Here is a 13,982-nt window from a genome sequence, read left to right on the forward strand (position 1 = left end):
GATAGTATAGAGAGTAGGGCATTTCCCATGCACTTGGCCGACCCTGCATTCCATATGGTCCCAAGCACCGCCAGGAGTAATTCCTGAGTGGAGGAGCCAGGAGCAATCCCTGAGCATCCCCGGGTATGACCCAAAAAAAAGCAAAAAAAAAAAAAAAAACGGGGTGGGGAGGGAGGGCCTTGGGTTCAGGACATGGTTGATATTGAATGACTTTTTGGTTGTTACACCTTCAAAAACCTCTTTCGGGTGCCCACTTGGGGACGACCCCTACATACCACCCACAACTGAAAATGTTTGATCGTGTGTTCTCTCAACGCAGTGACCACTTCTTCCACAATCTCCCTTCTGATGTAAGCATTTATAAATGTTTGGTCCCCTGCCCTATACGGTAAGCACTATTGAGGTGTCCTTTCAACTCACTGTGTGGGGCTGGGAAATGGTTCAAAAGGCCAGAGCCCATATTCTTTATGTAGCATGTGTGTGTGTGTGTGTGTGTGTGTGTGTTGGTTCATCCACAGCACTGCACAGTGCCCCCATTTCTGTTGGGATGACTCAGGTGTTCCCCAGTACTAACCGACCCAAGCTGCACTGTATTACTGGGTCGGATTCTTGAATTTTCAGGACTGCGTAGTGGGGCTGGGTCAATGACCACAGGGCATGGTCCCTGGGCTCCCTGAGCACTGTTAGGGAGATCACCACCCCACTCCCTCTTCACCAAGAAAGAAATTTAAAGCTTCATGGTAGTACTATGAAATCGATTAATTAACCCCATTTACAGAATAATTGATGGAGGTTGAATTCTTAGGTTATTCACCCCAATCATGCAGTTACGCGGTGGGGGAGCTGGGTTAACAAGCCACAGGAAACCAACTCCAATCTCCTTCATTCTCAGACTCCAGCCCTCAAGCCTCAAGCCTCAAGCAGTTTTTGCTTGTCTTCTCTGGAGCAGAGCCTGGGAAGTCTTGAAATCTTGGGGCTGACTGAGTGACGTGTTTCATTGTCAAAGGTAGCCTAAAACGGGCTTGCTCCATTGTTTCCTAAAGTTTCTGATCCTAAAAATATTCCTGTCTTCTGAGGCCCAGAGACTTTTTTTTCCCCCACCAACTGTATCTTTTTTTTTTTTTTCCAGAATTGCTCAGTGACTTGTAAAGGACATCTACTTGTTTTTTACTTCACGTTTCTGATGAGACTTGAGGGAAGAGAGAGAGAGAGAGAGAGAGAGAGAGAGAGAGAGAGAGAGAGAGAGAGAGAGAGAGAGAAAGCTTTGTGGAGCATTTGAAATCAGTTCTGGATAAAAATATATGGCTTCCTGAGAAATCTAGCCATGTGGGCCCCTGTGGGAAAGTGTGACTTTGGCCTCTTAGTCATGTCTGTGAGGGCCTCCGAGGGACGCTTAATGTGGAGGCCGCAGGGACTCCTGCCGCTGAAGATAAAACCAGGCACAAGCGGGAATTGTCGTGACATTATTATTTCCAGACCTCCGGGGAAGCCGAGGCCTGCCTTTATTAACGGGAAGTCTCAGGGCTGTGAGTTCTGGGAGAGAGCGTGGTGGAAGGAGGGTAGGACTCTGCAGGGCTGCGTTAGCACACCCCAATGGTACCTTTCTTTGAACGTGTTCAAGAATATTCCAATCCCTTTGCTTTGCACGTTGACATGCCCCAGGCTGAGGTGTGGAAAAATCATCCTGGCTCAGCAACTGGGGCTTTCAGAGGTGGAAGGAGACACAAAAGTCTGCTGACACAAATTGCAGAAGAGCTGGAGCTGAAAGATGGCACCGATAGTGCATCCTGGGTCAGATTTCTCCCATCCTGCAGCCAAATTTGTAGCCTATTTATAGCCAGTGTACAGTCTAATGCCATGTGTGAAGTGTGTTTGATTAAATCCCACCTCCTTTTTAGTTTTACTATCTATATTTTGTCCCCTTTTCTAAGATGTATTTACTGATTTTATACACATATGGATTTATTTAATAAACTCAAATAGTTGGGGGCGGGACCAGAGAGATAATATAACGGGTAAGGCATGTAGCTGACCCGGCAGACGCCTGTTCAATCCCTGGGATCCCAGATGGTCTCCCAAGCAACTCCAGGAGTGATTCCTGAAAGCAGAGCCAAAAGGAAGCCCTGATCATTGCTAGGTGTAGCCCCAAAATATTTGGGGACAAATATTTGAAGGGATGTAGTCGCAGATGGAAAGGAAATACCTGTAGCAATAAATATTTAGACCCAGTAGATGGCTTTCAATACTCATAAACTGTAGCACTGTAGCACTGTCCTCCCGTTGCTCATCGATTTGCTCGAGTGGGCACCAGTAACGTCTCACAACAAATTGTGAGACTTGTTACTGTTTTTTGCATATTGAATACATCATGGGGCGCTTGCCAGGCTTTTGCCGTGCAGGAGAGATACTCTCGGTAGCTTGCCGGGCTCCCTGACAGGGGCGGAGGAATTGAATCTGGGTTGGCTATGTGGGCTGCGTGCAAGGCAAATGCCTTACCTGCTGTGCTATTACTCCAGCCCATCATCATAAACATCTAGCACAAATTCTATTTTCCACTTTTTTTGTCTCCCTATTATACTTTCCCCTCCATTGTCTATCTTCTTTTTTTTTTATTTTTTGAAAAAGCCCCATAAAACTTTGATTCAAATTTCTTTCTTAAATTTATTGACTTAAGTATTATTAAAGAAATACTCGACAGATTTTTTTTCCCCCCACTCCTGATTCTTGTGTGACTGAGTTTTCAGCTGACGTTGGTTATGAGAGAACCAAGTGTTTTATAACAGATCATTTGTATAGGCACAGAAACAAATGGGATATGTTGTAAAACTGATGAACGATATTGTTGTTTTTACTTGGTTAAGAAAGAAAAAGTGCTCCGGCACGGCCATGGCTCCAGAAGCACAAGGACTTAATGCAGAGCCCAGCAGCTTGCATCAGAAAAGTGAATGGACTATGTGTTAATACATGGCACCATGCCTCCAGAGCCACAGAAACCAATCTCATAATTATCTGGCTTTCGGCAGAAATACTTCCAGGCTTAATAAGTAAAATATCAGAAATCCATAATCACGTGGCTGTGACATCATTTGGTTCTTGTAACCAGCTGTAGAAAACAAATTATTTCACAATGCCTTTTCAGCAGGTCTGGTTTTGGGGTGTAAACTCTAAACAATAACGGTGCATCTTTTGTCGAAACAATGAATCTAATCAAAGTAGATAATTAGAATTCATCTGCCTCACAGGCATTGAGAGGGGTGGGAGGGGGGTATATTGGGGTTCTTGGTGGTGAAAAATAAGTACTGGTGAAGGGAAATGTGTTTGATCATTGCATGACTGAGACTTAAACCTGAAAGCTTTGTAACTTTTCCCACAGTGATTCAATAAATAAATAAATAAATAAGAAAAATTAAAAAAAAAAGAAAAAAAAGTGGCCATCTTAACTACTGTTGGGCGTTTTTTTAATCAGACTTCTGAGCCTGGAAACCAACTGAAATTCTTTAAGTGAATGAAATAGACTCAACTTCTTCCTAAGTGACAAAACAATTATATCCACCTCCCACCAACTCAACCGCCCCCTTATTTTTGGTAGGTCAAAAGTTTGGCCCTCTGGCTGGTTCTGCCAGAATGCTGTTTTCTGCTCATTTCACCAGTGGGATGTGACAGAATGAGTGAAGCTGGCACAATGGAAGACTTTTTTTCATCTCTAAAGTTTAAGTTTTTAATAAATCTTAGAAAGAATAATTAACACATCAAAACTATTGTTATAGAGATTCAATTTTTTTTTAACTGAAGCTTAGAACATGGTTTAATTTTTGTGACATTATCAACAAAATCATCATTCTGGTGGCAACACACAGGGAAAACTTAGTTTTTATTTTATTTATTTTTTTGGTTTGGGGGTCACACTCAGCAGTGTTTAGGGCTTACTTCTGACTCTGTGCTCAGGGATTGCTCCTAGCAGGCTGTGGGGGAGGTGGGCACTAGGCTGGATGGGGGAATGGATTCTATGTGGTGCTGAGGATACAACACTGGTGGTGCAAGACATGCAGCTTCCCCGCTGCACTATCTCTGGGAAAATGCAGTATGATGATAACTAAAGTCTTAGCAATCTTGAGGGAGGACTATCTGTCTTGGAGAAATCTTGGGTAAAGAATGAAAACTGATGGATACCCGATAATTTGGTAGCAACTGAACTGCAGTTCATAGGAAGTTCCTCGTGCTTTTGCACCCTTCTTCACCTCTTAAAACTTTGCTGCTGTGGACGTTCTGTCCTGGAACATGGATATTCTGCTTGTCAGCGTCTCTCTGTGGTAGCAAATCCCCTTCAAGTTTCTTGTATCCCAGATTTTCAACATGAGTCCTGCTCTTGGTAATTTTGATTGCCTACTCTCTAACTGATTTTTGAGAATTAATCAATGTGTATTTATCTCTTTCACTTTAGTTTAAAATAGTTGTGAAGCATTTAGCTGGTAAAGTTTGATAAACATTGACACTTAAAAGGAAGTCTTGGAGCTAGAAAGATCCACAGCGTTGGATGCTTGCTTTACACCTGGGAGGCCTGAATTCAATCAATCCCCATCACCACCGGGATTCCCATTCTCTCTCCAGACCCCAAACACTGCTGAGAGTAATCCCTAAGCACAGAGCTGAGAGTAGGCCACAACAGCATTGGGTGTGACTCACATATAACAAGTGTAAATACATCTTGAACATGACTCATTTTGATGAACCAGTGACGTAGAGTCCAATGAAATTATGACCCATTACAGAAAAAAATTATATGAGCAGGTTCTTCTCCAGCAATATACATTTTTGCACAACTGCTTTTCCATGTAGATCTGTGGTCTGCTGATTCTCTTTGTATGATGTCATGTTAAAACTTTCCTTGAAGGATCCTTCCAATACCCTTTATTTGATGCTCCCTTCTCTCCCAGGATGGGAGAAGCATGCTGAAAGTAGACTATAGATCAAACATGATTGCCACTCATTGCCTCTTTTGCAAACCACAACACCCAATAGAAGAGAGAGAACAAAAGGTAATGCCCTGCCACAGAGGCAGGGTGGGATGGGGGGGGCATGGGAGGTATACTGGGATCCGTGGTGGTGGGAAATGGGCACTGGTGGAGGGATGGGTATTTGATCATTGTATAATTGAAACACAAGCACAAAAATTTGTATGTCTACAACTGTACCTCATGGTGTCCCACTAATAAAAATAAAAAAAAAAAACAACTTTCCTTGAGTATTTGTGCTCACGGGCGTGCAGATTTAATTCAGTAGATAGACTTCTTTGGGATAAAGCTCTGCATCAGGGCACTAAAGAGATGGCTGGTTCTCAGACCTGGCTCATCAAGCTGTGGTCAGGTGTATCATTGAGTAAATCCATGATACCTGTGTGTTGAACCCTACTCAAGAAGATTGAGGTAGAATTATAAGAGTCTGCCATAAGAGCCAAGGTTGTTGAATGGAAAATATCTTGAAGAATTATTCAGGCTCATTTATCATGCTTAAATGGAAATGGAATCTGCATTTTTTCCCTTCTTGTGTTTTCTGCTATGTCATAGGCTTGGAAAATGACTTAAAATTTTTGATAGGCTGTTTTATATATCATTATGTCTTAGCTAGCTACAGCACTTAAGATATTAGAGTAACAACTTATTTGTGATTTGACATGAATAATTTGTAGTCCTGTCAGTCTCTTTCTTTTTTTTGTGGGACTAGTGCTATGCCTGACTGCTTAGGGATCACTCCAGGCACCAAGGATTGTTATTCGTCGATTGCCTTGAGCAGGCCCCAGTATCGGCTCCTTCGTCCTAGCCCTGAGATTTTTAAAAAAGTGCCATACTCAGGTTCAGCTGCATGCAAGGTTATCCTATCTCTCTATCCCTGTGAACCTCCAACATTCTCCGGATTTTAAAACTTATGATCTTTATGTGTGCAAAAAGTAGATAAAGGACCCAACATGATAACCTCTCAGGGTCTGTATTGCAAACCATAATGTCCAAACGTAGAGAGAGATTATGGGGAATCATGTCTGCCATGGAGGTAGGGGGAGCGTGGGAAAGGGGGGTATACCGGGGATATTGGTGATGGGGAATGTGCACTGGTGGAGGGATGGGTGTTTGATCATTGTGTGATTATGACTCTTAAATATGAAAGCTTGTAACTATCTCATGGTGATTCAATAAAATTAAAAAAAATTTACGATCTTTAAATTAATTTCAAAGGTGCTTAAGCTCTGAATGAAGAGGAGGAAAAGGAAGAGAAGAAAATTTCTATTTATTTTTATTTTTCAAAATTGTGGAGCGATAGGTCTGGAGCGATAGCACAGCGGTAGGGTGTTTGCCTTGCACGCAGCCAACATGGCCGACCCGAGTTCGATTCCTCCGCCCCTCTCGGAGAGCCCGGCAAGCTACCCAGAGTATCTCTCCCGCACGGCAGAGCCTGGCAAGCCACTCGTGATGTATTCGATATGCCAAACACAGTAACAACAAAGTCTCCAATGGAGATGTTACTGGGCCCACTCGAGTAAATCGATGAACAATGGGAGGACAGTGACAGTGACAGTGACCATATCAGCAGGTCACAGGAGAGATCTAGAAGGACTCAATCACTGCCAAGTGGAGCGATAGCACAGCAGATAGGGTGTTTGCCTTGCACGCGGCCTACAGAGCTGACTGGAGTTCAATTCCTCCACCCCTCTCGGAGAGCCCGGCAAGCTACCGAGAGTATCTCGTCCGCACGGCAAAGTCTGGAAAGTTACCCATGACATGTTTGATATGCCAAACACAGTAACAATTGTCACAATGGAGACGTTACTGAGCCCACTCTAGCAAATCGATGAACAATGGGAGGGCAGTGACAGTGACAGTATTTTCTTAAAGCACTGTTATTTGTCGATTGCCTTGAGCAGGCCCCAGTATCGGCTCCTTCGTCCTAGCCCTGAGATTTTTAAAAAAGTGCCATACTCAAGGCTCTTTCAGAGTTAAGAGAATGAGACCCTTCATTGTTACTGGTATTTGGCATATTGGGTACGCTACGGGGAGTTTGCCAGACTCTGCCATGTGGGCAGATTACATTCGGTAGCCTGCCAGTTTGTCCAAATCTTAAAGCACTATGAATCACAAAGTCACTCATAGTTAGATTTTTGGCATAAAATGTTCCATCACCAATCCTGCCACCAGTGTCCCTTTCTGTCCATTAGTACTCCCAGTTTTCCTGTCCCACCTGCCCACCTCAGCTCCAGCCTGCTGTCTTGATGGCACCTTTTAAATTGGGTTATAAAGTTTGAGTCTCATTATTACAATGTTGTTGACTCTGTGGTTTGGATATTTAGGTTTTTAATTCTTTAATACCATCAACGTACCCTGGCCCCTGAGAAGAACAGTTTTAAAGTTAAGATACTTTAAGCTATAAGTAAAGATGACCCAAACAAAGGTACATTCACAGTTAAGAGGGTTTTTGTCTCATGTGACAAACAGATTGGAGCCCAAGACATTTATTTGGGGGTTGGTTTAGTCATAGAATGATGTCTCCCAAAGACCTCTCTCACCTTTTGATAGGCAATCATCAGCATGCCTATAGGTCTCTTCCCATGGCCATTAGTTAATGGCAACACTTGCCGTTGTTATCTGAAGATGAGACAACATGAAAGGAAGAGAACAGTATTCTTTGCTCTAATAAATATATATTTTATTAAGCAATTCCCATTGGTTCCTAGTGGGTCTCTGTCCCAGATCAAAGTCAGTCATTGAAAAAATAATTGAAGACGGAGGAGCCAATGAAGCACAAGATTGCATAATTCTTGGACAAAAGTGTCATAATAACAATAATGGAGAAAAATACCTGTTGAGTCAAACATCAAGATATCAAGTTGGTCTGTCTGCTTTCCATCTTGCTTTCCTTGAATTTTTTTTTCAGAATTGATGGGTTCTCTCTCTCTCTCTCTCTCTCTCTCTCTCTCTCTCTCTCTCTCTCTCTCTCTCGGTAACTGTCTCACTGTGTAGTAATTCTCTGGTTTGGATATACTCCAAGGTTGAACTCTTTAAGTCAGCAGTATTTTATTATCTTGGCTCAATGAATGGTTCTGGGTGTAGCTAAACTTAGTTCATGGTCATTACTAGCCATCAGGATTGGTTTAAGTTGATCTAATCAGAACAAAACTCAAATATTTGGTTACGGGAAAAGACAGTTGTCTCTTTTACCCACATTTGAAAGAGTTTACAAGAAGACATGAATGATTTTGGCAGCCATTTTGATCTTTGAAGGAGGCCAACCTGGGATGAAGCCAACATGAAGTGTGAAAGAACTGAGAGAAACAGGAAAAATTTGAGTTTGACCCCTCTAGGAATGGTGTCTAAGTCTCTTCTATCTCCGGATTTTTACATGAACCAACACATCTGTTATTGTTTAAGCCAGTTTGAGTTTTGGAATAAACTAAATATTGCATGAAAAAAATACCTAATTGTAGCCTTTAGTGATTTAAAACTCTCCATTGTCTTTAAGAAAAAGTCTGAATTATCCAGTTCAATTGTATATCCTAACCTCGATTTGTGCCTTACATTTAACAAGCCTGAAATGTGTTTATTTCCCAGGTTTTGTGACACTATTTATCATTTTCAGAACTTTGTGACTGTTTCTTTTTTTTGTATGGACTAGCCAACCACACTTTTTCCCTGATAAATTTCTACTCATCTGTAGCACACATTGTTGGTACTCCTTAAACTCGTCCTCCACACTCTCCTCTTGCCATAGAGATTGAATTATATTATGCTCATGTTGTTATCAATTTCCTTAATGGTTGAAGGAAGTCCTGCAATCTTGTTTTGATCTTTGAACAAACAATAATGAATTGATTAGGGACAGTACTTCTGAGAAATATTCTTTTTTCTTCTAACTTGAAGGAAATGGGCATACGTAGCTAGTTCAGCTCTGTCCTATTCCTGCTTGGTGTTACGCCTTACACAAAAGCAGTCATCTTGAAGCCCTGTGATAAGAAATGTGAATGAAAATCTAAAAGACTTACAGTCTGTAGTTGCATGGTTAGATGTTATTTCCTCAGACATGTTCTTCCAGGTCCCAAAGATAGTTTTAGGCTTTTCCCCTCTGGGAATTTTATTCTTCTTTTCACCCTAGCATTTAACTCTCTATGTTTTTGTCTCACTAGATTGTAATGCCCTTGAAGATAGGCCTTTTATTTGATACTTATTTAATTTTTTTTGCTTTTTTTTTGGGTCGTACCCGGCGATGCACAGGGGTTACTCCTGGCTCTGCACTCAGGAATCACTCCTGGCGGTGCTCAAGGAACCATATGGGATGCTGGGAATCGAACCCGGGTCAGCCGCGTGCAAGGCAAATGCCCTACCTGCTATGCTATCTCTCCAACCCCCTTATTTAATTCTTTAGCACTTGTAGGGTAGGTGCTATCTGTTGTTCTTACACAAATTAGTAAGAATTGCTTATGAGGGAGGGACTTTATAATAAAAGAAGATATTATCTGTATCATCAATTTAACCACTCACTCTAACTTTATAACTTTATAGTTAATGCACCAAATAGCCACTTTCAAAAATAAAAGAAAAATTTCCATGCACTAGGAAAAATTATTTTATCTCCCAAGAGCCCTGTTTGCAAACATTTGGTATTCAGTGGCCCAAATTGATGGGATTCCACCCCCCCTCCCCCCCCCCCCCCCCCCCCGTGTTTCCTCACCACATTACTGAACATTTCTTTCATAGCTTTATCAGCTGGGTGAATCTTAATTTTGAAAGAATTGTAGCTCTTTTGCATCTGAAACCAAGCCCTGAGTATTTAAATCACCATTGCTGCCCTTTTGTTTTGATTAGTAGTGCTTCACCTCATAAAATGTGTTTGTGTGTTTGCATGCATTGTATTGTGTTTCATGGGTATGCAGAAGCTTGGCATTATTTATAAAATCCTTGATAATTATGAACTAAGGTCACCTTAACTAAATACTTTCTTGTTTAATGATTTACTTTTTGCTTTGTTCTGCTCTTTTGTAAGTAACATGCAGAGGAGTAATAAGAGGAAATAGAGCCATGTTAACAATTCCACGAACAATGAGTGACATGTTGAGTCACCACAGAAATAGAATTTATAAAGTAATGTATCACCTCTAGGAGCTTATTGGACATGACTGCGGTGCCTTGGGCAGCACAGAAAAACTGGCCAGACAGCATTAGTTGACTCATTTTATAAGAACCCAGAGTTTCTTAAAATATTTCCCTCTGTGATTTCTCAATGAAAAAACCCTAATACTATAGAATCAAGACGTATGGTAGCTTCATGGGAGAAGGGCAAAATCTTAAGTGTCTCTGCAGTTCCTGGTCATCTGGAAAATGTGTAATGCAGTTTGTTCTCCAAAAGGTGACACATAAATACATAAAACACTTCATTCAATTTAACAACAAGCTTTGGCTTCTAGGCTGGTGTGTGTGTGTGTGTGTGTGTGTGTGTGTGTGTGTGTGTGTGTGTGTGTATGGAGTAACTCATGATTTAACAATGGCTGTGCACAGAAAATTAAGTGATGGCTTGCTGTTTATGCTGTTATATCTCGGTGCAAACCCCAAAGGAAGAACAATTTTTCTATTAACTATTCCTACCAGAATATCCCTTCTCCTCCAGATACTAGGGAGAGGATATAAAACATAACAGGAAAAGTAATTCTTTCTTTCTTTCTTTCTTTCTTTCTTTCTTTCTTTCTTTCTTTCTTTCTTTCTTTCTTCTTTCTCTCTCTCTTTTTAATTTCTTTCTTCCTTTCTTCCTTTTCTTCAAAGCTATAAAACTTTTGCATCAATGAAAATCCTTCCTGTTAGGTTGCCCAGCAACCCCTGGCCCTCAATAACTGGGGGACTATTTCATAACGGTTATGAGAAAAATTCTGTGTAGAATGCAATGGTGCTTTTCAAGAATTCTCTGTTTTCTGTGTTTATTCAAATTTTTAGCTTTAGCTTTATTTGAGAAGCAGAAAGTCTGGTCAGTCCTGGTCTTCTTCTCTGATTTCATTGTGAGAAGACACATTAGGGTGATGTTGGGTCATTGTTATCTTGACAGTTTAACTAGTAAGGGCAAGTTTGTTTCTATTTTCGCCTGCGACCTCTTCTAATAATTAATTTTTAATTACATGGTAAGATATAAATACTTTTTCTCTACTTGTAAAAATGAAATGATCTGATGTATCTGCAGTCCACTTGACCACTCCCCTCAAGACCACCCCATTTCCACTAGTCACTGTATTGTCCGTGTATGAGAATCCTGTTAGAAGGATTCTCATACACCAATAATTTCTCATCACTGTCACTGTCACTGTTACTCCCATTGTTTATTGATTTACTCCTACACTGATCATTTTAAAAATTATGTTTACTATGTATATGAACAGGTTATGGAGCAATGCTGTGCTTGATTTGTAAGAAAGAATATCATGCTATATGCTTCGCAGGGTCATTTGCTTTAGTCAATGAATAATATTTGCTGAAAGATATGGATCAGACACGGAAAGAGTATATTTATGTACATAAATTCATGTACACATCCAAATCTGATTATATGTGTGTGTATGTATGTACAGATATCCTGCTTTTTAACTTTTGTGTACATTCTAGTGAGGTGTAAATGCTATATTTAACAGCCCTTCTGCCTTCCATAAAGAGGTGGGAGGTTTGCAGTATTCCTCTTTCCTATCTCCTGTTAGTCACTTCCTTGTAGTTCTTGGGATCCACGCATGTTCCCACAAACCTGGAAAGGACTCTGGGTTGGTCACCTCCTTTTAGGTAAATATCCCTTTCTATCCACTGATTGAAAACTGACAAATTTAACTTTCGCTGGGGGCTTCCTCTATTTCACCACTTAAGATGGCTTCGTGCCTCATGCCACGGTGATGATCCAAATTCAATGAACTTAAAAACCATCACAGGTGCATATAAAACATGCGTATTCTCAGGTGTCAGTTCCAGAGAAGCTGCTTCAGGAATTCTAGGGTGGGTTCTGATTCTACTTCAGTGATTCTGTTGAAAGAGGCTCCTCTGAAAGGATCTTGCTGAGTTCCAGATGTATGACCCACGCCCCCCTTATCGGGACTAGTTTCACTCGCTTCCCCTCACTTCCCGGCCTCTTCTCTAACCTAGCACTGTGCGGATACCTCTGCACCTTGATTATTTGTCCAACCTGGAGTCCCCATTCTTCTTCCCCTACAGGCCTTCCATTCCTCCTGGGACATTTATATTCATTATACTAGGTTCGATTTCAATGACTTTTTCTTCCCACAAAACCTTCCTTCAGTCTCTTCCAGCTTTCACTTGGTTGCTTAGTCTGTTACTAATGAGATGTGTTCTGCACACAGCCGGCTGCAAAGTGTGAATGTGTGTGCATGTGTCTGCACAGAAAATTCTCGTATCCATTTCTACTGGGTTTCCATCTATGGCTCTTAAGTGTATTTAATGCACAAACCCGAGGGACAAATCGTACACATTATTTTTATTTTTAAATTTTAGTGGTGTGCAAAAATGGTGATCCCACTGGGTAAAGGCTACTGAGTCTAAAGGGAAACAAATTTTCTTGCTTAAGGCCATGCGCTAAAGACATTGACAGTGATGACCCAGGGCGGACCCACTTACGGCCTCTTCCTCACCATAACTCATTTTATAGAGAAGAAAACAGAAGCTCAGAACAATGAAGGGCTCTTCTTACCTTATTGATTCAATTTATTCAAAATTAAATAAATTGACTGTTAGTTGAGCTTAGAATTGGAACCCAAATTCTCTAATTTATTAGTGAGTCACCATGAGGTACAGTTACAGACTTATAAACTTTTATGCTTGCATTTCAGTCATACAATGGTCGAGTACCCATCCCTCCACCAGTGCCCATTTTCCACCATCACTGATCCCAGCATCCCTCCCACCACCCCCACCCCGTACCTTCCACCCCACTCCGCCTCTGTGGCAGAGCATTCCCTTTTGCTCTCTCTCTTTCCTTTTGGGTGTTGTGGTTTGCAGTAGAGGTATTAGGTGGCCATCATGTTCGGACTATTGTCTACTTTCAGCCTGCATCTCCATATGCTCTAAATTTTTAAAAAGTGAAGTTAGTGTCAACACTTGACAGTGATAAAACCACATCTTGCAAGCAAGAAGACTGGGGCTGAGAGAGCTCCAATGACTTGCCTAGACCATACCAAGGAACTGGCTCAGTTGCAACCTGAAGCCAGTGATTCTGGCTTCATATGTATCATTGATATATTTGGTTCAATTCAATTCAATTCAATTCAATTCAATTCAATTCATTCATTCATTGTGTTTTTGGTCAACCAATGCAATGATCAGAAATTATTCCTGATGGTGCTCTGGGAGCTCTACAGAATGCCCAGAATTGAGCCAAAGTTGGCTGCAGGTATAGAAAGCACCTTGACTCCTGTACTCTGTCTCTGAGGTAGGAATGTAGGAATCCAACGTAGGAATGGTAGAAAGCCCCAGTCTTTCCCTGAGTCACACTTTGAAGAGATTCTCCAGAGCTGATGTCTCCATCAACTTTCAGCAGCCAAAAATGACATGATCCTTCATGAACTTACGTTGTGAAAGGAGATACCTAGTGCTGTTCACCAGGCAAAAATGCCTGCCTTGCCCAGCTGGCTGAGATATGTACAGATTTATGTACATAAACTCATGTGCAATACAAATCTTCTGTGCGTATTCTGGGAGCTTCTGGTGAGTGAGTGGGATCTGAGCTGTGCATGGCTGAACTTTCTGGGACCCAAGAAGGATAAGCATTATCCTATCTGTGATTGAAGATTCTGGCCCCAAGCCAACGTATTTGCACTGGCTCTGCAGTTGTCTTCAGTTCATGCAAGTGATGAACCAGAGCTGCTTGAACTGGTGCAGTGCCTGCGGCTGCCGAACCAGCAAGGCTGCATCCCTGTGGAGCCCTCAGCTCACCATCTCACTTTCTACTTGCCAATTAACGTTTAG

This window comes from Sorex fumeus, unplaced genomic scaffold (assembly GCF_029834395.1).
Source record: "Sorex fumeus unplaced genomic scaffold, SorFum_2.1 ptg000002l, whole genome shotgun sequence".
In the NCBI taxonomy this organism is placed as follows: Eukaryota; Metazoa; Chordata; class Mammalia; order Eulipotyphla; family Soricidae; genus Sorex; species Sorex fumeus.